General features: G+C 42.3%; 1 long non-coding RNA gene and 22 other non-coding genes across 23 annotated transcripts; 1 reads left to right on the forward strand and 22 right to left on the reverse strand.

Annotated features, from left to right (window-relative positions):
* Positions 1 to 837: 837 nt before the first annotated feature.
* Positions 838 to 8,131, forward strand: LOC141381754 (uncharacterized). The gene is made up of 2 exons (XR_012402407.1): positions 838 to 1,022; positions 6,157 to 8,131. It is a non-coding gene; the product is annotated as an uncharacterized lncRNA (long non-coding RNA).
* Positions 8,132 to 11,727: 3,596 nt separating this feature from the next.
* trnar-ucu (transfer RNA arginine (anticodon UCU)) lies at positions 11,728 to 11,816 on the reverse strand. Its single transcript is given in 2 exon segments — positions 11,728 to 11,763; positions 11,780 to 11,816. It is a non-coding gene; the product is annotated as a tRNA-Arg (tRNA).
* Positions 11,817 to 12,252: 436 nt separating this feature from the next.
* On the reverse strand, positions 12,253 to 12,326 carry trnat-agu (transfer RNA threonine (anticodon AGU)). Its single transcript has one exon. It is a non-coding gene; the product is annotated as a tRNA-Thr (tRNA).
* Positions 12,327 to 12,512: 186 nt separating this feature from the next.
* Positions 12,513 to 12,586, reverse strand: trnat-ugu (transfer RNA threonine (anticodon UGU)). Its single transcript has one exon. It is a non-coding gene; the product is annotated as a tRNA-Thr (tRNA).
* Positions 12,587 to 13,335: 749 nt separating this feature from the next.
* Positions 13,336 to 13,424, reverse strand: trnar-ucu (transfer RNA arginine (anticodon UCU)). Its single transcript is given in 2 exon segments — positions 13,336 to 13,371; positions 13,388 to 13,424. It is a non-coding gene; the product is annotated as a tRNA-Arg (tRNA).
* A 433-nt stretch (positions 13,425 to 13,857) lies between these two features.
* trnat-agu (transfer RNA threonine (anticodon AGU)) lies at positions 13,858 to 13,931 on the reverse strand. Its single transcript has one exon. It is a non-coding gene; the product is annotated as a tRNA-Thr (tRNA).
* Positions 13,932 to 14,117: 186 nt separating this feature from the next.
* trnat-ugu (transfer RNA threonine (anticodon UGU)) lies at positions 14,118 to 14,191 on the reverse strand. Its single transcript has one exon. It is a non-coding gene; the product is annotated as a tRNA-Thr (tRNA).
* A 1,305-nt stretch (positions 14,192 to 15,496) lies between these two features.
* On the reverse strand, positions 15,497 to 15,585 carry trnar-ucu (transfer RNA arginine (anticodon UCU)). The gene is given in 2 exon segments: positions 15,497 to 15,532; positions 15,549 to 15,585. It is a non-coding gene; the product is annotated as a tRNA-Arg (tRNA).
* A 434-nt stretch (positions 15,586 to 16,019) lies between these two features.
* On the reverse strand, positions 16,020 to 16,093 carry trnat-agu (transfer RNA threonine (anticodon AGU)). Its single transcript has one exon. It is a non-coding gene; the product is annotated as a tRNA-Thr (tRNA).
* Positions 16,094 to 16,368: 275 nt separating this feature from the next.
* Positions 16,369 to 16,442, reverse strand: trnat-agu (transfer RNA threonine (anticodon AGU)). Its single transcript has one exon. It is a non-coding gene; the product is annotated as a tRNA-Thr (tRNA).
* Positions 16,443 to 16,628: 186 nt separating this feature from the next.
* Positions 16,629 to 16,702, reverse strand: trnat-ugu (transfer RNA threonine (anticodon UGU)). The gene has a single exon. It is a non-coding gene; the product is annotated as a tRNA-Thr (tRNA).
* Positions 16,703 to 17,447: 745 nt separating this feature from the next.
* On the reverse strand, positions 17,448 to 17,536 carry trnar-ucu (transfer RNA arginine (anticodon UCU)). Its single transcript is given in 2 exon segments — positions 17,448 to 17,483; positions 17,500 to 17,536. It is a non-coding gene; the product is annotated as a tRNA-Arg (tRNA).
* A 434-nt stretch (positions 17,537 to 17,970) lies between these two features.
* trnat-agu (transfer RNA threonine (anticodon AGU)) lies at positions 17,971 to 18,044 on the reverse strand. Its single transcript has one exon. It is a non-coding gene; the product is annotated as a tRNA-Thr (tRNA).
* Positions 18,045 to 18,230: 186 nt separating this feature from the next.
* Positions 18,231 to 18,304, reverse strand: trnat-ugu (transfer RNA threonine (anticodon UGU)). The gene has a single exon. It is a non-coding gene; the product is annotated as a tRNA-Thr (tRNA).
* Positions 18,305 to 19,575: 1,271 nt separating this feature from the next.
* Positions 19,576 to 19,649, reverse strand: trnat-agu (transfer RNA threonine (anticodon AGU)). Its single transcript has one exon. It is a non-coding gene; the product is annotated as a tRNA-Thr (tRNA).
* A 186-nt stretch (positions 19,650 to 19,835) lies between these two features.
* Positions 19,836 to 19,909, reverse strand: trnat-ugu (transfer RNA threonine (anticodon UGU)). Its single transcript has one exon. It is a non-coding gene; the product is annotated as a tRNA-Thr (tRNA).
* A 1,305-nt stretch (positions 19,910 to 21,214) lies between these two features.
* trnar-ucu (transfer RNA arginine (anticodon UCU)) lies at positions 21,215 to 21,303 on the reverse strand. The gene is given in 2 exon segments: positions 21,215 to 21,250; positions 21,267 to 21,303. It is a non-coding gene; the product is annotated as a tRNA-Arg (tRNA).
* A 432-nt stretch (positions 21,304 to 21,735) lies between these two features.
* On the reverse strand, positions 21,736 to 21,809 carry trnat-agu (transfer RNA threonine (anticodon AGU)). Its single transcript has one exon. It is a non-coding gene; the product is annotated as a tRNA-Thr (tRNA).
* Positions 21,810 to 22,084: 275 nt separating this feature from the next.
* trnat-agu (transfer RNA threonine (anticodon AGU)) lies at positions 22,085 to 22,158 on the reverse strand. Its single transcript has one exon. It is a non-coding gene; the product is annotated as a tRNA-Thr (tRNA).
* A 186-nt stretch (positions 22,159 to 22,344) lies between these two features.
* trnat-ugu (transfer RNA threonine (anticodon UGU)) lies at positions 22,345 to 22,418 on the reverse strand. Its single transcript has one exon. It is a non-coding gene; the product is annotated as a tRNA-Thr (tRNA).
* Positions 22,419 to 23,164: 746 nt separating this feature from the next.
* trnar-ucu (transfer RNA arginine (anticodon UCU)) lies at positions 23,165 to 23,253 on the reverse strand. The gene is given in 2 exon segments: positions 23,165 to 23,200; positions 23,217 to 23,253. It is a non-coding gene; the product is annotated as a tRNA-Arg (tRNA).
* Positions 23,254 to 23,691: 438 nt separating this feature from the next.
* On the reverse strand, positions 23,692 to 23,765 carry trnat-agu (transfer RNA threonine (anticodon AGU)). The gene has a single exon. It is a non-coding gene; the product is annotated as a tRNA-Thr (tRNA).
* A 186-nt stretch (positions 23,766 to 23,951) lies between these two features.
* On the reverse strand, positions 23,952 to 24,025 carry trnat-ugu (transfer RNA threonine (anticodon UGU)). The gene has a single exon. It is a non-coding gene; the product is annotated as a tRNA-Thr (tRNA).
* Between the last annotated feature and the right edge of the window lie 312 nt (positions 24,026 to 24,337).

Below are 24,337 nucleotides of genomic sequence, written 5' to 3' on the forward strand. Positions count from 1 at the left end.
ACATAAAACAAAGCTGATTTAAACTTTCTTCCTCTGCTCAGCTGCACAGAACACAGCGAGCTCACATAATCCAGCATGCGTGTCGAACTACACTACCCACAATACACTTCACTATGGACTACAAATCCCGTAAATATTCTATTTCCCCTCTCCTAAAACACTAGTGTGCAACTTAAGCAAAATTGATACTAAATTTGTTTTACATTTGGTTTTGTAGTTCGGGCCTAAATAAATGTTTGTTGCCGTTTTTAATCGTTTTAAGTTCATTTGATTGACTATATATAAACCATTTGACATTATTAAAGCATTTATTGGGTAAAATTGCTTTTTACTGTCATTCAATGTGTTTTGGTCATTATCAATGCACTGTCACTTTAATTGAGTGTGAGCTGTAATGGAAATTCATTTTTTAGATGACCTTTATATAGTAGAAACTTGTCTAAGACTCATTTTTATATGTGTGTGTATCTGTGTTCTCCATATGTTCATCATAAAACCTATGTGTACATTTTTATAGATAACTATATTTCTTTAGGTGAAAGCTTTTTCATTATCCTAAGAAGGATGTGTGGTTGTTATGAGCATATCGCACGAACCGCAGAAGACGCCTGACGTAATTGTAGATGAGGCCTTATTGGGAGTTGACCTCGTAAGCAGTACAAACTAGATAAAAAGGTGAACACATTTTGCTTTAGTATCTCACTCTGCAGAAACTGTTGTTGCTGTATGACTGTGATCTTCTTTATAAAGAATAAAACTTGTAAAAGACATCCCGGGTAAGACTTTGTTTCTTGACCACTGAGAGACCCTCCTTAGAGAAAATAGCCATTACAATTTGGTGTCAGAATAGTGGGATGTCTTGGAGGAACTTTATCGGACCCTGCGGACGGTGACTGATCATCCTGGGACTTCGTGTCACAGCCCTGCCCCGCTCGATTGAAGGTTGAGGGGCCGACCGCCGGGCTTGGAGGGGGACCCCACTGACATCTGGGAAAAGAACTCAGTGGCATCTGAACTCTCTGGTAAGAAACAAATTCTTTGTTTATTGTTAAAAAAAGGAAATTTAACAAGTTTTGGGTATTTGATTATTGTGATCAAAAATAATTAGAAGGGTTTTTACTGCAAATTGGGCCTCACCATGCTGGTAGATCTGTCTCTGTGGGATAGCGGCGTGATTAATGAAAGTGAGATCGGACATCGGGCGGAGATTGAGACCGTTGTTACAAGTGAGATCTGGCGTTTAGCTTAGATCAAGACCTTATACAAGTGAGATCTGGCGCCTGTCTAAGATCAAGACCTTTTTAATACGTTCGGCTAGCTAACTGCGATTTACTCCCGGGAGGGGGTTGAAATCAGGGGGCTGTACAATTTACTTCCAAAAAGAAGCTGAAATCCAGGCTGTGCGATTTACTTCCAGAAGGAGGTTGAAATCAGGGGCCGGGCGATTTACTTCTAAAAGGAAAGTGAAATTGTGTGCCACGAGAAATAGAGCTGGAAAGCTTAACTTGTCGATTTTAGGTGAAAAATTGAAATCTGTTGGAGACGTCCGACAGATTAATAGGTACCGACAAAGTCCAGGGGAGGTTTTTACCAGCATGGGGACGTCTCAAAACAAAGTACGAAGATATGATAGACCGGTGTTTTGGAATATGTGAAAAAATTATATGGAAAAAAAGCATGCAAGATATAGGTAAACTAATAAAGTATCACAAGTTTCTGAGGGAAAGGGAATGTTGAGTGTTACTAGGTTAAACAAATTGAAAGAGTTGATTAAGAAGGCAGAAGGAAAAGCAGGTTGTTTTTGTGAAAGGCATGTGTGTGTGTCGTGTGGAGACACTGTTGATTGTTGGCTCAAAAAGGCAGATAAGAGGCAAAAAGGAAAATACTGCAGAGGCAGCTGGCATGTAAGGAAAGAGAATGAAGAAGTGGCATGTAGGGAAAAGAATGAAGGAGATAAAGTGAAGGAAAAAGCAAGTGAAAAAATGTGAAAGTGTGAATGAAAGATTAATTAGCATTACTAATCTTTTCTATATATCTGTTTCCATTCATGTACCGCCGTACGATCACTATCCCGTGGCTGAGCTGCGAGCCCTGAGAACTGACCCAGACCTCAACTGCTACTGTCCCAGAAGACCTCCGACCGCACCAACGAAATTCCCACCTCGAGCGAGTGGAGGACATCTGTTTGAACTGGAGAAATGGACATTTAACGGACATTCTGCTGTGTGCTCAACATGCTGAAGACAAGCTGACAGTGAAGCAAGAGCAAGACAAGAAGAAAGCAGAAAGGCAGCTGTGCATGGCTCTGATACAAGTGGCCAACCAAAGATCCAACCAAGACCTGACAACCAAGGATATCACAAGTTCAAAGGCGACAAAGGTGTCAAGGGTGAGAAAGATACCAGAAGATGGAGAAACTGGAATGTGACGGATGGCGATTAAATCTGCAGAGCCTGTGGTGTACGTGACGAGAAACTGTACCAAATGTCTGTGCTTGCCACCGAGATGGACTTTTGGTCAAGGATTGACCCGAAAGGCGCAAACCAACAACGGAGCTGGAAGAGCAGAATTGAGAGGGTCTGGGCAAGCAGCCAACAGCTACAGTAAAGGGAAGTGAACATTTTTTACTAACATGTTTAAATGCATGTTTAAATGCAAACACATTTTTATACACACATATTCACATACACTGATATACTGGCTCTCTGCAATGAAGAAAAAGCTTGCATTTCCCACTGTAATTTTGATCACAGTAATGTTGATCATTTTTCTGATGAAATGGCATTATTGTTTAATAATGAAGCATTTCTAGACATGCCACAATATTGCATGAAAGTTGGGGGTACAATAGTTGAGTTTCTAGCTGATAGCGGAGCTAGCAGATCTTGTATACGATCATGTGACTTACAGTGTGAAATACCTCTATCAACCAAATTGCACGAGTCTCTGTCTTCATCTGGTCATAAAGCCATCAAGCGATTTACAGCTCCGCTGACCTGTGAGACAGAGGGGGGTGAAATTTTCAGACATGCATTTGTTTGTTCACCAAAATGCCCCATTCCCATCCTCGGAAGGGACATTTTGTGTAAACTAAACTTGATTTTAACGGCAGATTCCTCTGGTGTGAGAGTGATTGAAGGGGAGGAATTTTGTTGTTTACAAATTGAATCACAAGAGCCGAAGTGGGCCTATTAATGGCTCATTGAAGACAATGAATGGGCTAATTCAATTTGCAAATTGGCTAAAGAACGTGTTAAACCTTTTAACAGTGACATAATGTCTCCTGGTGAACTGCATTGTACGGCACATGTCGTAATTGATAGGGATGATGATTTTGAAAAAGCTTGGTTTGAGAAAGATGAACAGGAAACTTTGAAATTGGAGAAAATGTACTGGAATGGCAGTTTTTGTGCAGTTTCAGTGTCTCTGTCAGAAGAGCAGCGTTCATTCTATCTCTTGTCAGCACAGGCTGTGCCTCACATATCAGTTTTCAAGGGTAAACAACAATCTTGGGCTGATTTAGGGCCGTTTGTGAAGCAGTGTGTTGAAGCTGATGACTGGGAGAATAGAGAAAGAGGGATGGAATTTAGCAAAAGCGCAGAAGCATTTAGAGTAAACAGTGAAACAAAACAGCTGTTTCAAAAACTGTGACTGCTATTGACAAAGTGTGCGTGAAGAATTCTTGCATGGTTGACTTTAACGCTGCAGACATAAAACCAGCTTTAGCAGAAATACCCAGCGAACTGTGGGCTAAAAGCAAGTATGATGTTGGTTTGATTAAAGGTTGTGAGCCAGTCACAATCACTGCAAAATCTGATTACAGACCATGTCAACAACAATATCCTTTGAAAAGGGAAGCCATTGAGGGTATTACCCCAGTATTTGAGCCTTTACTGAAACAGGGTGTTATTGTACCATGCAACAATTCTGAGGTTCGCACCCCTATTTTTCCTGTTAAAAAGATAAGGGATAATGGGATGCCTACAGAATGGCGTTTTGTACAGGATTTACAAGCAGTAAATGCAGCTGTCAAACAAAGGGCTCCATTAGTTCCAAATCCGTACACGATTTTGTCACAAATTCCTGAAAAATCACAATTCTATTCAGTGGTTGATCTGGCAAATGCATTTTTCAGTGTGCCAGTGGACAAAGACAGTCAATTTTGGTTTGCATTTAATTTCAATGGAAAAGGCTACACCTTTACACGTCTGTGTCAGGGTTTTACAGCATCTCCAACTTTGTACAATGAAGCGTTGTTAAGAAGTTTGGAACCTTTGACCCTGACAGCTGGAACTGCTTTGCTACAGTATGTTGATGACTTGTTGATATGTGCTGAGAATGAAGAGACGTGTGTGAAAGACACTGTGACTCTCCTTAAACACCTGGCTAAGGAGGGCCACAAAGTCAGTTTGACAAAATTGCAGTTTGTTAAACAAAAGGTAACATTTTTGGGGCACGTCATTACACCACACAGTAAATCTCTGTCTGAAAAAAGGGTTAGTGGTATAAAAAATGTACCAAAACCGCTGACAAAAAAACAAATGTTGTCTTTTTTTTTGGGAATGTGTTCATATTGTCGCACATTTATTCCAAATTATGGAATAGAGCCCTAACATTAGGGAAGGGGATGAAATCCACGGACAAACTAGAGTTGACGACAGAGGCAGAGCAGGCATTTGTAAACATGAAATTACAAATGGCTGAGGCCCCTGCATTGGGTTTACCTATACCAACAAAACCATTTGTTCAGAGGGTAGATGAGAGAAATGGGTTCATGACATCATTGCTCCTACAGGATCATGGAGGTAGATTGCGACCTGTGGCCTACTTTTCGAGCAAACCTGACCCTGTAGCAGCAGGCCTGCCACGTTGCTTAAGAGCAGTGGCGGCTGCGGAAAAAGCTGTTATGGCTTTAAGAGATTTTGTTGGTTATTCTGATCTGATACTGATGGTGCCACATTCTGTGTCCATGATACTTCAAGAACAAAAAACATAGCATCTGTCAACAGCTCGCTGGCTGAGATATCACACTATCTTGTTAGATATGCCAAATGTGACTGTTAAACGATGTACTGGTTTGAATGCAGCTACTCTTCTTCCTACTGAGGAGGATGGGGAAGAGCATCATTGTTGTTTAACAGCACTTGAACAGGTGTGTACGCCACGACCTGACCTCTCTGACGAACCACTTGAAAACTCTGAATGTTCTCTGCTATCTGTTGATAATGACAATGACGTGTGTTCTTCTTTGCAGGATATGCAGACCTTCGCGACGGGAAAGGAGAAAAAAAAACAAGTGGAGACAGTCTGGCTGTGTGATGAAAGATAATGTGTGGAAGTGTGCTGAGGGCAAGGCGTGTTCACCAAAACATTTTTTCCAACATTATGCGAAATTACTTCACGGTAAAGATTATGTGTCAAAAACAGCAATGGTTGCGCAAATGAACGAACTGTGGTTCACAAAGGGGTTCACTACATTTGCGGACAATTTCTGTAGACGATGTGTAATTTGCAACACACATAATGTGGCCAGAGCGATAAAGGTTCCACTATCATCTCATCCACCTCCAACAGGGCCTTTTGAATATTTGATGATGGATTTCATTGAATTGTCCCCATGCAATGGGAAAAGGTACTGTTTGGTGATGGTTGACATGTGGTCAAAGTGGGTTGAAGTTTTTCCAACCTCAAAACAAGATTCGGCTGCGGTAGCAAAAAGCGTTACTGACTGAAATCGTGCCGAGATGGCGAATACCACAAAAAATAAGCTCAGATAATGGTACCCATTTTGTTAATGAAGCAATTAAACAAGAAGGCCAATATTTGGAAATTGATTTGAGAACACATTGCAGTTACCATCCAGCTTCAGGCGGAGCTGTCGAGAGAGAAAATGGTACACTGAAAAACAAATTGGCAAAATGCTGTGAAGACACAGGGCTTACATGGGTTCAAGCTCTACCCATTGTCCTGATGTACATGAGAATGAGAAAAAGACCAAAAATTAATTTGAGCCCGTTTGAAATTGTCTTTGGCAGACCACCGCGTGTAGGTGTGAATGGGGGTAAACAGCAGCTGCCCTCAACAGATGTGTGTGAGAATGACATGTTGAATTACTATAAAGAAATGTCTCATGTGTTGTCCAATGTTTGTGTGCAGGTAAAGGCCGCATTGGGGAAGGCAGCTGACAGACCACTACACAATCTGAGGCCTGGCGATTTCGTGGTGATAAGGGACCTGAGGAGGAAGAGCTGGAGAGCGAAACGTTGGCTGGGTCCATTTCAAGTGCTGACCACTGAGACAGCGGTGAAGGTCGCGGACCGGGCGACGTGGGTGCACGCTGGGCACTGCAGGAAAATTCCACCACCTGAGGAGGATTCTGCGAGGGAGTAGGAGAGAAAGAGGGGCTCTGAAGCTGTCTGAAGGAAAAGAGCAGGCTGATATCTGAGTGAAGCAAGGTCACAGCTGGGGAGAAACAACAACAAAGTCAAGAGGTGTGTGTGTGAAACAGTAACTTCTGAATACAACACCAAGCAGCAATCAGACGGAGGAGAAGGCAACCAAAAGAGAGGTGAAAAAGCTGTGCTTGACCATCACATTAAGGATCTGAAGATGGGCGAAAAGATTGCTGGCATCCATTCTGTGTGCAAGGAATGTGTGGTCTGAGGAGAACAACAGTGGCATTGCTGCTAGTGTCACCTTAATTAACCTGATTACAACAAAACATTACTGGCATTGTAGTTGATATGAGATTGGCCGTAAAAGTGCCTAAGAACGCTAACAACTGATGGCTAGATTGGCTGTCATTTAAGTGGGGAAACTGAATCTACTGGGCCTTTACTGTGGTGTTACCTGTATTGGGGGTGGGTCTAGTGTTATTGTGTTGTCTGCCATGTATTTTCAGATTTATATCATGGTCAGTGGGCAGACTGATTACATCTACAACATCCCTTCAGATGGTAAAGATGGCTGTCAACAAAGAGGGTATGAATATTGATATGGGGGATGAATTTGATTATGACTTTGATGATAGCAGCAGATATGTGGATATGAACAAAGAAAACCCGTAAACAGATTGAGAACAGATTTAAGTGACGGCTGTTACTTAATTGAGAAAATGCTAATGGATCTGACTTTTTGTTTGAATTTTGAGACGACTATTTGCTTGCTTACATGTATTTTGGGTCTATCCAAAGAAAAACAGCAAACTGCATGAGTTGTATGTTCTGTAACAAGTCTTAAAAGAGTGATCATTTGCATGAAAATCGAGAGAAGAGTGTAAATGTGATGTATGTTTAAGAGTACAGAAACAACAACGTGTTCCTATGTTTATGAGTATTATGATTTAATTAACAATGTAGAGGGTTAATTATTTTAATTAACTGACAAATGTTTCTGAATTTTGTAAAATCAATTAATAGTGTGCAAATAACAGGCAATTTCTGTGATGGAAACCTCTGAGGGGTGACTGAGGGTCTGACTTCGGTCAGGAGCGCAATAACAGTGATTATTCGTTTAGCCCGGCTCCCAGGGAAGAGGGATGTTTTGAAAAGTAAATCTTAATGGGGAAACTATATTAAGAAGAGGGTTTGAACATCTCTAGTGTATTAATGTGTGCAGAAACCTGTTTAATGATTTGTGTAATCAGCATGATCAATATAATCAGAATGAGATTTATAATTAGTGTGATTTTAGAAAGCCTGTGGAAAATGAATTTGATGATGAGTTATCAATGAATGATAAAAAGAGAGGAATTGTAATGGAAATTCATTTTTAGATGAGCTTTATATGTTAGATACTTGTCTAAGACTCATTATTACATGTGTGTGTATCTGTGTTCTCCATATGTTCATCATAAAACCTATGTGTACATTTTTATAGATAACTATATTTCTTTAGGTGAAAGCTTTTTCATTATCCTAAGAAGGATGTGTGGTTGTTATGAGCATATCGCACGAACAGCAGAAGACGCCTGACGTAATTGTAGATGAGGCCTTATTGGGAGTTGACCTCGTAAGCAGTACAAACCAGATAAAAGGGTGAACACACTTGGCTTTAGGATCTCACTCTGCAGAAACTGTTGTTGCTGTATGACTGTGATCTTCTTTATAAAGAATAAAACTTGTAAAAGACATCCCGGGTAAGACTTTGTTTCTTGACCACTGAGAGAGCCTCCTTAGAGAAAATAGCTACTACAGTAACTAATATGGTCTTTTATACTATTGCATCTACGTTGACGTAATACACGTTTATTATTCAGATAAGGTTAAATATATTTCATTTGTATTGGCTGAAAATAAGAGAATAAAATGAATATATGTATTTGTTGAGTAAACACTAGATGGCGCTAGAGGTCTATGTTTGTGCTCAGAGATCCGTGGTCTTATCGGTATCAAAAGACCTTAGCGGAACCACCCGCTATTCGTGTTCACAGATCTGTCCGGATCACTACTGTTTATTACAACGGACAACGGCTATAACCTTATCACAGAGACCTGAAGGCGCTTCATGCTGCGCTGAGGAAATTAGTTTGACAGAGGTGCCGCACGACGGTTTGCATAACAGACAGCCAAATTCAAAGAAACGTACACGCAGTTTAATGTTAGTATAAAATAAAATTAAATAGACTAAAACAAGACATTCAATAATGATTATCTGGCGTATGCCAGATTATTAATGTAAACAATATATAACCTAGTTGCGGCAATCAATAAAATGATTTAAGAGGTTATCATTCGCCTGGATTAAAATATGTAACAACGTGGTATTGAGTAAAACATCATACCAAAATGATAATGGTTTATTAAATACAGTTTTTTAAATTCATTTCTTCCAATATTTCTATATTGAGCCAAAATAATATACCATACAAATCGTGTTGAGTGTTTATGATATTTAATATTCATTGTGTATGATTATAAATTACTTGTAATTGAACATTTATTCACAGTTTGCATCATAGATAGATTAAAAAATTGTATGAGATAAGCTTTACATTAGAAATGGATCATACAACACAGTTAATCGTTTATAGTTTATTATAACATTGAAACAAAGTTAAACAACCATAATAATCATGATGGATGAATATTTTTGTTTTTGTTGAACAATCATTGTCTCATTCGCACACATAGAGAGACATACAAACAGACCGAGAGCCGTACCAGAGAGACGCAAACACACACACAAACACAGTCTCACGCTTTAACAGCTGGAAAGAGCCGGACCGAACGATAACCATGTAAACGGACGTTTGCGTTTATTTACCAACCGATGTCATAATGTTCGCTTATCAGATACATGCATACGCTGTAACAGTCATCAGATGTCTTTTATCATTCTCAAGCATGATTCAACCGGTTCAAATTTCCCGCACACATACACCCACGCAGGCACAGCCAGAGCCTCTCAACACACCAACACCCGAGCCGGAGAGACGCACACACATACACAGACACGCAGTTCTGACCATAACAGAGCAAAGGCAACACAGCGGTGCATATACCTTAGCTTATTAATTCTAACATAATATATTAACATAATAGTATATAATTTAATTATAATAACATAATTTAAAACAATAATGACAATATAATATTGTATAATTATAATAACATAATTTATTACAATAATTAATATATAATACTGTATAATAGTGTATAATTATAATATAGTTTTAATAACGGTTGATATAATTTATTTCATTAACATCCATTTCATAATATTAAAATATCTAATTTTAATGTAATAATACTGGAATTATTAATTTTATTCAATTGATAAGAATCTAATTACAGGTATTATTAATTTAATTAAACTGATAAGAATCTAATTACCGGAAATATTAATTTAATTAACCTGATAAGAATCTAATTAACGGAAAGGGGGTGGGGTTTACAACGGAAGCCCCACCCAAAAGGGGCGGGGCGGTCATCAATAAAAAAATTTTACATATGGTACCGGATATTCCTCTCTCTGACCGATGCGGTCTTTTAGAGTCTGGATGATTATGTCTCAAACCTAACCGGTAACCTGGCCTCTGTTCAAGATCAAAGCAAAAAATGCATGAATTTATTTTTATTTAATCTATCCTAAATCATGTGTTATGTGTTTTTTGGTACCTCCAGTTTCATTACATCCAAACCCAGAGTCAGCTCGGAAAATGGAAATCAGGACAAACATATGCTATCGGCCATTGAAAAGAGTTTCAGATCAGAAAGCCACTCTCCCATAATCTGAGGGAAAGGTGCACTTTTTAGTACTCTCTGGCCCATGAAAGAACAGCCAACTGCAGACAAGGTACTGCTGGGATTTGAAACCAGGATCACCTGTTTACTAGACAGGCACTTTGACCAACTAAGCCACAGCGCCAAACGACCTTGACACAGGCTAAATGTTTAATTCCAAAAAAAAAAAAAAAAAAAAACTAACAACGGTAGCGCTGCATGTGGGAATGTCTGGACTTGAAATATTAAAGTCCAATTGGTTAGGCATTACCACACTATGCTATATAAAGGCATCGTCCAAAGCCCTCTTGAACGAGCAGCGTTCTTAAGGATTTGAGTTTTGTTAAGAAACCGACTGCTAAACATCCCGCTGCGTAAACACTCGTTCTTCTTAACAAAAAGCAAACACGAAACCTTTACATTAGGCACTGCTGGGATTTGAACCCAAGATCTCGTGATTACTAGACAGGTGCTTTGACCAACTATGCCACAGCGCCAATGCTGAATAAGACACAAGACGTTTTTGCACACAGAGACTAAAAAAAGACAGCAAGTCTTAAAATGGCGAGCAAAGAGGTTGTTTAACTCTATTTGTCGCACTACTCATTACGCCTCAAAGCTATACAATTTTGTAATTCATTCCGGTGAGCTCTATAAAACAAGCACACGCACCACCTGGACTATACGCTGCTGGGATTTGAGCCCAGGAACTCCTGTTTACAAGGCAGGCGCTTTGACCAGCTAAGCCACAACGCCACAGAAATTCACAGTAAGAGACATTTGCCCGATAACAAAAATTGAAGAAGAAAAAATAATACACAACAAAAACCAGCATGTCAGGATGCAGAAAATGCTGACAAGCCGGACGCGGTCTCTTAGAGTCTGGATGATCATGTCTCAAGCCTGACCATGTCATCCAAACCCAGAGTCAGCTCGGAAAATGGAAATCAGGACAAACATATGCTATCGGCCATTGAAAGAGTTTCAGATCAGAAAGCCACTCTCCCATCATCTGAGGGAAAGGTGCAGTTTGGATTTGAACCTAGCACCTGTTGTTCCCAAGACAGGTGCTCTGGCCAACTTAGTCTTAACACTAAAAGAAAAAACCTCTGGATACGATACTTCCAAACGCAGTTTCATCTAAGACAGTGGGGGGGGGAAGCAAAATTTACTGTGCTTTCTACTCAGTTACTTTGCACATGCATAAAGAGGCTCTTGTACGACAAATCCAAAAGGCATGATCTCAACAATAGGTGGCAGTTACTTTTCCCCAAAACCACAGGTTGCCGACGAGTCATTCCTCAAGCCCACTAGGCCCTACACCGTTTTCTAATCTCCCTTATTTAAAACAGCTCAATTAAGTCATCGGCTTTATTGTAGAGTACCCCTAGTATCTGAGCCTGCACTGCGCAATGAAAGAAAGAAGCAAAACGGGATGGACAGATGCCTAAAATGTTAGAAACGCACCACACCTTAAGTCAGTGAAGAAAAAGAGCAAAGATTTTGACTCTGGTGGGACTCGAACCCACAACCTTTGAATGGCTCAGCTCACAGCCTAGAAGTCCAATGCACTATCCATTGCACCACAGAGCCTAAGTGCTCTGCTTCTTCTAGAACTGTTGGACAGAAAGCACTTTTTAGTACTCTCTGGCCCGTGAAAGAACAGCCAACTGCGGACAAGGCACTGCTGGAATTCAAAGCCAGGACCTCCTGTTTACTAGACAGGCACTTTAACCAACTAAGCCACAGCGCCAAACGACCTCGACACAGGCTAAATGTTTAATTCCAAAAAAAAAAAAAAAAAAACTAACAACGGTAGCGCTGCATGTGGGAATGTCTGGACTTGAAATATTAAAGTCCAATTGGTTAGGCATTACCACACTATGCTTTATAAAGGCATCGTCCAAAGCCCTCTTGAACAAGCAGCGTTCTTAAGGATTTGAGTTTTGTTAAGAAACCGACTGATAAACATCCCGCTGCATAAACACTCGTTACTCTTAACAAAAAGCAAACACGAAACCTGTACATTAGGCACTGCTGGGATTTGAACCCAGGATCTCCTGTTCACTAGACAGGCACTTTGACCAACTAAGCCACAGCGCCAACGCTGAATAGGAGGCAAGATGTTTTTGCAGACAGAGACTAAAAAAAGACAGCAAGTCTTAAAATGGCAAGCAAAGAGGTTGTTTAACTCTATTTGTCGCACTATTCATTACGCCTCAAAGCTATACAATTTTATAATTCATTCCGGTGAGCTCTATAAAACAATCACACGCACCACCTGGACTAAGGCGCTGCTGGGATTTGAGCCCAGGATCTCCTGTTTACAAGACAGGCGCTTTGACCAGCTAAGCCACAGCGCCACAGATATTCACAGTAAGAGACATTTGCCCGATAACAAAAATCGAAGAAGAAAAAATAATACACAACAAAAACCAGCATGTCAGGATGCAGAAAATGCTGACAAGCCGGACGCGGTCTTTTAGAGTCTGGATGATCATGTCTCAAGCCTGACCATGTCATCCAAACCCAGAGTCAGCTCGCAAAATGGAAATCAGGACAAACATATGCTATCGGCCATTGAAAGAGTTTCAGACCAGAAAGCCACTCTCCCATCATCTGAGGGAAAGGTGCAGTTTGGATTTGAACCTAGCACCTGCTGTTCCCAAGACAGGTGCTCTGGCCAACTTAGTCTTAACACTAAAAGAAAAAACCTCTGGATACGATACTTCCAAACGCAGTTTCATCTAAGACAGTGGTGGGGGGGAAGCAAAATTTACTGTGCTTTCTACTCAGTTACTTTGCACATGCATAAAGAGGCTATTGTACGACAAATCCAAAAGGCGTGATCTCAACAATAGGTGGCAGTTACTTTTCCCCAAAACCACAGGTTGCCGACGAGTCATTCCTCAAGCCCACTAGGCCCTACACCGTTTTCTAATCTCCCTTATTTAAAACAGCTCAATTAAGTCATCGGCTTTATTGTAGAGTACCCCTAGTATCTGAGCCTGCACTGTGCAATAAAAGAAAGAAGCAAAACGGGATGGACAGATGCCTAAAATGTTAGAAACGCACCACACCTTAAGTCAGTGAAGAAAAAGAGCAAAGCTTTTGACTCTGGTGGGACTCGAACCCACAACCTTTGAATGGCTCAGCTCACAGCCTAGAAGTCCAATGCACTATCCATTGCGCCACAGAGCCTAAGTGCTCTGCTTCCTCTAGAACTGTTGGACGGAAAGCACTTTTTAGTACTCTCTGGCCCGTGAAAGAACAGCCAACTGCGGACAAGGCACTGCTGGAATTCAAAGCCAGGATCTCCTGTTTACTAGACAGGCACTTTGACCAACTAAGCCACAGCGCCAAACGACCTCGACACAGGCTAAATGTTTAATTCCAAAAAATAAAAAAAAACTAACAACGGTAGCGCTGCATGTGGGAATGTCTGGACTTGAAATATTAAAGTCCAATTGGTTAGGCATTACCACACTATGCTATATAAAGGCATCGTCCAAAGCCCTCTTGAACGAGCAGCGTTCTTAAGGATTTGAGTTTTGTTAAGAAACTGACTGCTAAACATCCCGCTGCGTAAACACTCGTTACTCTTAACAAAAAGCAAACACGAAACCTGTACATTAGGCACTGCTGGGATTTGAACCCAGGATCTCCTGTTTACTAGACAGGCGCTTTGACCAACTAAGCCACAGCGCCAACGCTGAATAAGAGGCAAGACGTTTTTGCAGACAGAGACTAAAAAAAGACAGCAAGTCTTAAAATGGCAAGCAAAGAGGTTGTTTAACTCTATTTGTCGCACTATTCATTACGCCTCAAAGCTATACAATTTTATAATTCATTCCGGTGAGCTCTATAAAACAAGCACACGCACCACCTGGACTAAGGCGCTGCTGGGATTTGAGCCCAGGATCTCCTGTTTACAAGACAGGCGCTTTGACCAGCAAAGCCACAGCGCCACAGATATTCACAGTAAGAGACATTTGCCCGATAACAAAAATCGAAGAAGAAAAAATAATACACAACAAAAACCAGCATGTCAGGATGCAGAAAATGCTGACAAGCCGGACGCGGTCTTTTAGAGTCTGGATGATCATGTCTCAAGCCTGACCATGTCATCCAAACCCAGAGTCAGCTCAGAAAATGGAAATCAGGACAAACATATGCTATCGGCCATTGAAAGAGTTTCAGATCAGAAAGCCACTCTCCCATCATCTGAGGGAAAGGTGCAGTTTGGATTTGAACCTAGCACCTGCTGTTCCCAAGACAGGTGCTCTGGCCAACTTAGTCTTAACACTAAAAGAAAAAACCTCTGGATACGATACTTCCAAACGCAGTTTCATCTAAAGCCTGATTTATACTTCTGCGTCAAACGTCGGCGTATGCTACGGCGCTGACGCATAGCCCTTCGCCGTGGCCATCGCCGTCGCTGACGTGCACCTCTCAAAAAATGTAACTACACGTCGCAACGACGCGTAGCGTAAGCTCTGTGATTGGTCGGCTTGGTAGCGCTGACGAGTCTGGGCGGGACCGAGAGGCGCAAGAATGGCGCGACGCCGCGCGAGCGATTGTTTACAAGTGTGGAGTACCGTGAAGGAGCTCCGGATGGAAAGTTTTGTTTTGTGTTTACCTCATAGTTAAATTTGTTGCACGTCCGCCGGTTCCTGCCTCAAAATGAGCGAGTTTGAGCCACTTGTACATCCCGGAAGTGTTCAGGAAATGCAAAAAAGTAGCGAAGAAACTCGACACAGAGGAACATTTACACCTCACTGCCAACTAGCGTTTCGGAAGTGTTAATGCAGACCGACAGAGACAGCGCGCAGAAGTATAAATGCACAGCCACACGCGTTGCCTGCGCCATGGGTTACGCCGGTTACCTGACGCAGAAGTATAAATCAGGCTTAAGACAGTGGGGGGGTAAGCAAAATTTACTGTGCTTTATACTCAGTTACTTTGCACATGCATAAAGAGGCTCTTGTACGACAAATCCAAAAGGCATGATCTCAACAATAGGTGGCAGTTACTTTTCCCCAAAACCACAGGTTGCCGACGAGTCATTCCTCAAGCCCACTAGGCCCTACACCGTTTTCTAATCTCCCTTATTTAAAACAGCTCAATTAAGTCATCGGCTTTATTGTAGAGTACCCCTAGTATCTGAGCCTGCACTGCGCAATGAAAGAAAGAAGCAAAACGGGATGGACAGATGCCTAAAATGTTAGAAACGCACCACACCTTAAGTCAGTGAAGAAAAAGAGCAAAGCTTTCGACTCTGGTGGGACTCGAACCCACAACCTTTGAATGGCTCAGCTCACAGCCTAGAAGTCCAATGCACTATCCATTGCGCCACAGAGCCTAAGTGCTCTGCTTACTCTAGAACTGTTGGACAGAAAGCACTTTTTAGTACTCTCTGGCCCGTGAAAGAACAGCCAACTGCGGACAAGGCACTGCTGGAATTCAAAGCCAGGATCTCCTGTTTACTAGACAGGCACTTTGACCAACTAAGCCACAGCGCCAAACGACCTCGACACAGGCTAAATGTTTAATTCCAAAAAAAAAAAAAAAAACTAACATCGGTAGCGCTGCATGTGGGAATGTCTGGACTTGAAATATTAAAGTCCAATTGGTTAGGCATTACCACACTATGCTTTATAAAGGCATCGTCCAAAGCCCTCTTGAACGAGCAGCGTTCTTAAGGATTTGAGTTTTGTTAAGAAACCGACTGCTAAACATCCCGCTGCGTAAACACTCGTTACTCTTAACAAAAAGCAAACACGAAACCTGTACATTAGGCACTGCTGGGATTTAAACCCAGGATCTCCTGTTTACTAGACAGGCACTTTGACCAACTAAGCCACAGCGCCAAACGACCTCGACACAGGCTAAATGTTTAATTCCAAAAAATAAAAATAAAAACTAACAACGGTAGCGCTGCATGTGGGAATGTCTGGACTTGAAATATTAAAGTCCAATTGGTTAGGCATTACCACACTATGCTATATAAAGGCATCGTCCAAAGCCCTCTTGAACAAGCAGCGTTCTTAAGGATTTGAGTTTTGTTAAGAAACCGACTGATAAACATCCCGCTGCATAAACACTCGTTACTCTTAACAAAAAGCAAACACGAAACCTGTACATTAGGCACTGCTGGGATTTGAACCCAGGATCTCCTGTTTACTAGACAGGCACTTTGACCAACTAAGCCACAGCGCCAACGCTGAATAGGAGGCAAGACGTTTTTGCAGACAGAGACTAAAAAAAGACAGCAAGTCTTAAAATGGCAAGCAAAGAGGTTGTTTAACTCTATTTGTCGCACTATTCATTACGCCTCAAAGCTATACAATTTTATAATTCATTCCGGTGAGCTCTATAAAACAATCACACGCACCACCTGGACTAAGGCGCTGCTGGGATTTGAGCCCAGGATCTCCTGTTTACAAGACAGGCGCTTTGACCAGCTAAGCCACAGCACCACAGAAATTCACAGTAAGAGACATTTGCCCGATAACAAAAATCAAAGAAGAAAAAATAATACACAACAAAAACCAGCATGTCAGGATGCAGAAAATGCTGACAAGCCGGACGCGGTCTTTTAGAGTCTGGATGATCATGTCTCAAGCCTGACCATGTCATCCAAACCCAGAGTCAGCTCGGAAAATGGAAATCAGGACAAACATATGCTATCGGCCATTGAAAGAGTTTCAGATCAGAAAGCCACTCTCCCATCATCTGAGGGAAAGGTGCAGTTTGGATTTGAACCTAGCACCTGTTGTTCCCAAGACAGGTGCTCTGGCCAACTTAGTCTTAACACTAAAAGAAAAAACCTCTGGATACGATACTTCCAAACGCAGTTTCATCTAAGACAGTGGGGGGAAGCTAAATTTACTGTGCTTTCTACTCAGTTACTTTGCACATGCATAAAGAGGCTCTTGTACGACAAATCCAAAAGGCGTGATCTCAACAATAGGTGGCAGTTACTTTTCCCCAAAACCACAGGTTGCCGACGAGTCATTCCTCAAGCCCACTAGGCCCTACACCGTTTTCTAATCTCCCTTATTTAAAACAGCTCAATTAAGTCATCGGCTTTATTGTAGAGTACCCCTAGTATCTGAGCCTGCACTGCGCAATGAAAGAAAGAAGCAAAACGGGATGGACAGATGCCTAAAATGTTAGAAACGCACCACACCTTAAGTCAGTGAAGAAAAAGAGCAAAGCTTTTGACTCTGGTGGGACTCGAACCCACAACCTTTGAATGGCTCAGCTCACAGCCTAGAAGTCCAATGCGCTATCCATTGCGCCACAGAGCCTAAGTGCTCAGTTTCTCTAGAACTGTTGGACGGAAAGCACTTTTTAGTACTCTCTTGCCCATGAAAGAACAGCCAACTGCGGACAAGGCACTGCTGGAATTCAAAGCCAGGATCTCCTGTTTACTAGACAGGCACTTTGACCAACTAAGCCACAGCGCCAAACGACCTCGACACAGGCTAAATGTTTAATTCCAAAAAATAAAATAAAAAACTAACAACGGTAGCGCTGCATGTGGGAATGTCTGGACTTGAAATATTAAAGTCCAATTGGTTAGGCATTACCACACTATGCTTTATAAAGGCATCGTCCAAAGCCCTCTTGAACAAGCAGCGTTCTTAAGGATTTGAGTTTTGTTAAGAAACCGACTGATAAACATCCCGCTGCATAAACACTCGTTACTCTTAACAAAAAGCAAACACGAAACCTGTACATTAGGCACTGCTGGGATTTGAACCGAGGATCTCCTGTTCACTAGACAGGCACTTTGACCAACTAAGCCACAGCGCCAACGCTGAATAGGAGGCAAGACGTTTTTGCAGACAGAGACTAAAAAAAGACAGCAAGTCTTAAAATGGCAAGCAAAGAGGTTGTTTAACTCTATTTGTCGCACTATTCATTACGCCTCAAAGCTATACAATTTTATAATTCATTCCGGTGAGCTCTATAAAACAATCACACGCACCACCTGGACTAAGGCGCTGCTGGGATTTGAGCCCAGGATCTCCTGTTTACAAGACAGGCGCTTTGACCAGCTAAGCCACAGCGCCACAGAAATTCACAGTAAGAGACATTTGCCCGATAACAAAAATCGAAGAAGAAAAAATAATACACAACAAAAACCAGCATGTCAGGATGCAGAAAATGCTGACAAGCCGGACGCGGTCTTTTAGAGTCTGGATGATCATGTCTCAAGCCTGACCATGTCATCCAAACCCAGAGTCAGCTCGCAAAATGGAAATCAGGACAAACATATGCTATCGGCCATTGAAAGAGTTTCAGATCAGAAAGCCACTCTCCCATCATCTGAGGGAAAGGTGCAGTTTGGATTTGAACCTAGCACCTGCTGTTCCCAAGACAGGTGCTCTGGCCAACTTAGTCTTAACACTAAAAGAAAAAACCTCTGGATACGATACTTCCAAACGCAGTTTCATCTAAGACAGTGGGGGGGAAGCAAAATTTACTGTGCTTTCTACTCAGTTACTTTGCACATGCATAAAGAGGCTCTTGTACGACAAATCCAAAAGGCGTGATCTCAACAATAGGTGGCAGTTACTTTTCCCCAAAACCACAGGTTGCCGACGAGTCATTCCTCAAGCCCACTAGGCCCTACACCGTTTTCTAATCTCCCTTATTTAAAACAGCTCAATTAAGTCATCGGCTTTATTGTAGAGTACCCCTAGTATCTGAGCCTGCACTGCGCAATGAAAGAAAGAAGCAAAACGGGATGGACAGATGCCTAAAATGTTAGAAACGCACCACACCTTAAGTCAGTGAAGAAAAAGAGCAAAGCTTGCAACTCTGGTGGGACTCGAACCCACAATCTTTGAATGGCTCAGCTCACAGCCTAGAAGTCGAATGCGCTATCCATTGCGCCACAGAGCCTAAGTGCTCTGCTTCCTCTAGAACTGTTGGATGGAAAGCACTTTTTAGTACTCTCTGGCCCATGAAAGAACAGCCAACTGCGGACAAGGCACTGCTGGAATTCAAAGCCAGGATCTCCTGTTTACTAGACAGGCACTTTGACCAACTAAGCCACAGCGCCAAACGACCTCGACACAGGCTAAATGTTTAATTCCAAAAAAAAAAAAAAAAAAACTAACAACGGTAGCGCTGCATGTGGGAATGTCTGGACTTGAAATATTAAAGTCCAATTGGTTAGGCATTACCACACTATGCTATATAAAGGCATCGTCCAAAGCCCTCTTGAATGAGCAGCGTTCTTAAGGATTTGAGTTTTGTTAAGAAACCGACTGCTAAACATCCCGCTGCGTAAACACTCGTTACTCTTAACAAAAAGCAAACACGAAACATGCACATTAGGCACTGCTGGGATTTGAACCCAGGATCTCCTGTTTACTAGACAGGCGCTTTGACCAACTAAGCCACAGCGCCAACGCTGAATAGGAGGCAAGACGTTTTTGCAGTCAGAGACTAAAAAAAGACAGCAAGTCTTAAAATGGCAAGCAAAGAGGTTGTTTAACTCTATTTGTCGCACTATTCATTACGCCTCAAAGCTATACAATTTTATAATTCATTCCGGTGAGCTCTATAAAACAAGCACACGCACCACCTGGACTAAGGCGCTGCTGGGATTTGAGCCCAGGATCTCCTGTTTACAAGACAGGCGCTTTGACCAGCAAAGCCACAGCGCCACAGATATTCACAGGAAGAGACATTTGCCCGATAACAAAAATCGAAGAAGAAAAAATAATACACAACAAAAACCAGCATGTCAGGATGCAGAAAATGCTGACAAGCCGGACGCGGTCTTTTAGAGTCTGGATGATCATGTCTCAAGCCTGACCATGTCATCCAAACCCAGAGTCAGCTCGGAAAATGGAAATCAGGACAAACATATGCTATCGGCCATTGAAAGAGTTTCAGATCAGAAAGCCACTTTCCCATCATCTGAGGGAAAGGTGCAGTTTGGATTTGAACCTAGCACCTGCTGTTCCCAAGACAGGTGCTCTGGCCAACTTAGTCTTAACACTAAAAGAAAAAACCTCTGGATACGATACTTCCAAACGCAGTTTCATCTAAAGCCTGATTTATACTTCTGCGTCAAACGTCGGCGTATGCTACGGCGCTGACGCATAGCCCTTCGCTGTGGCCATCGCCGTCGCTGACGTGCACCTCTCAAAAAATGTAACTACACGTCGCAACGACGCGTAGCGTAAGCTCTGTGATTGGTCGGCTTGGTAGCGCTGACGAGTCTGGGCGGGACCGAGAGGCGCAAGAATGGCGCGACGCCGCGCGAGCGATTGTTTACAAGTGTGGAGTACCGTGAAGGAGCTCCGGATGGAAAGTTTTGTTTTGTGTTTACCTCATAGTTAAATTTGTTGCACGTCCGCCGGTTCCTGCCTCAAAATGAGCGAGTTTGAGCCACTTGTACATCCCGGAAGTGTTCAGGAAATGCAAAAAAGTAGCGAAGAAACTCGACACAGAGGAACATTTACACCTCACTGCCAACTAGCGTTTCGGAAGTGTTAATGCAGACCGACAGAGACAGCGCGCAGAAGTATAAATGCACAGCCACACGCGTTGCCTGCGCCGTGGGTTACGCCGGTTACCTGACGCAGAAGTATAAATCAGGCTTAAGACAGTGGGGGGGTAAGCAAAATTTACTGTGCTTTATACTCAGTTACTTTGCACATGCATAAAGAGGCTCTTGTACGACAAATCCAAAAGGCATGATCTCAACAATAGGTGGCAGTTACTTTTCCCCAAAACCACAGGTTGCCGACGAGTCATTCCTCAAGCCCACTAGGCCCTACACCGTTTTCTAATCTCCCTTATTTAAAACAGCTCAATTAAGTCATCGGCTTTATTGTAGAGTACCCCTAGTATCTGAGCCTGCACTGCGCAATGAAAGAAAGAAGCAAAACGGGATGGACAGATGCCTAAAATGTTAGAAACGCACCACACCTTAAGTCAGTGAAGAAAAAGAGCAAAGCTTTCGACTCTGGTGGGACTCAAACCCACAACCTTTGAATGGCTCAGCTCACAGCCTAGAAGTCCAATGCACTATCCATTGCGCCACAGAGCCTAAGTGCTCTGCTTACTCTAGAACTGTTGGACAGAAAGCACTTTTTAGTACTCTCTGGCCCGTGAAAGAACAGCCAACTGCGGACAAGGCACTGCTGGAATTCAAAGCCAGGATCTCCTGTTTACTAGACAGGCACTTTGACCAACTAAGCCACAGCGCCAAACGACCTCGACACAGGCTAAATGTTTAATTCCAAAAAAAAAAAAAAAAACTAACATCGGTAGCGCTGCATGTGGGAATGTCTGGACTTGAAATATTAAAGTCCAATTGGTTAGGCATTACCACACTATGCTTTATAAAGGCATCGTCCAAAGCCCTCTTGAACGAGCAGCGTTCTTAAGGATTTGAGTTTTGTTAAGAAACCGACTGCTAAACATCCCGCTGCGTAAACACGTTACTCTTAACAAAAAGCAAACACGAAACCTGTACATTAGGCACTGCTGGGATTTAAACCCAGGATCTCCTGTTTACTAGACAGGCACTTTGACCAACTAAGCCACAGCGCCAAACGACCTCGACACAGGCTAAATGTTTAATTCCAAAAAATAAAAATAAAAACTAACAACGGTAGCGCTGCATGTGGGAATGTCTGGACTTGAAATATTAAAGTCCAATTGGTTAGGCATTACCACACTATGCTATATAAAGGCATCGTCCAAAGCCCTCTTGAACAAGCAGCGTTCTTAAGGATTTGAGTTTTGTTAAGAAACCGACTGATAAACATCCCGCTGCATAAACACTCGTTACTCTTAACAAAAAGCAAACACGAAACCTGTACATTAGGCACTGCTGGGATTTGAACCCAGGATCTCCTGTTTACTAGACAGGCACTTTGACCAACTAAGCCACAGCGCCAACGCTGAATAGGAGGCAAGACGTTTTTGCAGACAGAGACTAAAAAAAGACAGCAAGTCTTAAAATGGCAAGCAAAGAGGTTGTTTAACTCTATTTGTCGCACTATTCATTACGCCTCAAAGCTATACAATTTTATAATTCATTCCGGTGAGCTCTATAAAACAATCACACGCACCACCTGGACTAAGGCGCTGCTGGGATTTGAGCCCAGGATCTCCTGTTTACAAGACAGGCGCTTTGACCAGCTAAGCCACAGCGCCACAGAAATTCACAGTAAGAGACATTTGCCCGATAACAAAAATCAAAGAAGAAAAAATAATACACAACAAAAACCAGCATGTCAGGATGCAGAAAATGCTGACAAGCCGGACGCGGTCTTTTAGAGTCTGGATGATCATGTCTCAAGCCTGACCATGTCATCCAAACCCAGAGTCAGCTCGGAAAATGGAAATCAGGACAAACATATGCTATCGGCCATTGAAAGAGTTTCAGATCAGAAAGCCACTCTCCCATCATCTGAGGGAAAGGTGCAGTTTGGATTTGAACCTAGCACCTGCTGTTCCCAAGACAGGTGCTCTGGCCAACTTAGTCTTAACACTAAAAGAAAAAACCTCTGGATACGATACTTCCAAACGCAGTTTCATCTAAGACAGTGGGGGGGAAGCAAAAATTACTGTGCTTTCTACTCAGTTACTTTGCACATGCATAAAGAGGCTCTTGTACGACAAATCCAAAAGGCGTGATCTCAACAATAGGTGGCAGTTACTTTTCCCCAAAACCACAGGTTGCCGACGAGTCATTCCTCAAGCCCACTAGGCCCTACACCGTTTTCTAATCTCCCTTATTTAAAACAGCTCAATTAAGTCATCGGCTTTATTGTAGAGTACCCCTAGTATCTGAGCCTGCACTGCGCAATGAAAGAAAGAAGCAAAACGGGATGGACAGATGCCTAAAATGTTAGAAACGCACCACACCTTAAGTCAGTGAAGAAAAAGAGCAAAGCTTGCAACTCTGGTGGGACTCGAACCCACAACCTTTGAATGGCTCAGCTCACAGCCTAGAAGTCCAATGCGCTATCCATTGCGCCACAGAGCCTAAGTGCTCTGCTTCCTCTAGAACTGTTGGACGGAAAGCACTTTTTAGTACTCTCTGGCCCGTGAAAGAACAGCCAACTGCGGACAAGGCACTGCTGGAATTCAAAGCCAGGATCTCCTGTTTACTAGACAGGCACTTTGACCAACTAAGCCACAGCGCCAAACGACCTCGACACAGGCTAAATGTTTAATTCCAAAAAAAAAAAAAAAAAAAAACTAACAACGGTAGCGCTGCATGTGGGAATGTCTGGACTTGAAATATTAAAGTCCAATTGGTTAGGCATTACCACACTATGCTATATAAAGGCATCGTCCAAAGCCCTCTTGAATGAGCAGCGTTCTTAAGGATTTGAGTTTTGTTAAGAAACCGACTGCTAAACATCCCGCTGCATAAACACTCGTTACTCTTAACAAAAAGCAAACACGAAACCTGCACATTAGGCACTGCTGGGATTTGAACCCAGGATCTCCTGTTTACTAGGCAGGCGCTTTGACCAACTAAGCCACAGCGCCAATGCTGAATAGGAGGCAAGACGTTTTTGCAGACAGAGACTAAAAAAAGACAGCAAGTCTTAAAATGGCAAGCAAAGAGGTTGTTTAACTCTATTTGTCGCACTATTCATTACGCCTCAAAGCTATACAATTTTATAATTCATTCCTGTGAGCTCTATAAAACAAGCACACGCACCATCTGGACTAAGGCGCTGCTGGGATTTGAGCCCAGGATCTCCTGTTTACAAGACAGGCGCCTTGACCAGCTAAGCCACAGCGCCACAGAAATTCACAGTAAGACACATTTGCCCGATAACAAAAATCGAAGAAGAAAAAATAATACACAACAAAAACCAGCATGTCAGGATGCAGAAAATGCTGACAAGCCGGACGCGGTCCTTTAGAGTCTGGATGATCATGCCTCAAGCCTGACCATGTCATCCAAACTGTTGGAATATCTATCTCTATTCCATGCGTGTTCAAGAGAAAAGGTCAGGAGAGGTTTTTCTTCAATGACAAAAATATTAGCAATTTATTAGATACAAATGAATAGTTCGATGACAGAGCTCTGGGTTACGTTACCCCAATGCAAT

Source organism: Danio rerio, chromosome 4, assembly GCF_049306965.1.
Source record: "Danio rerio strain Tuebingen ecotype United States chromosome 4, GRCz12tu, whole genome shotgun sequence".
NCBI lineage: Eukaryota > Metazoa > Chordata > Actinopteri > Cypriniformes > Danionidae > Danio > Danio rerio.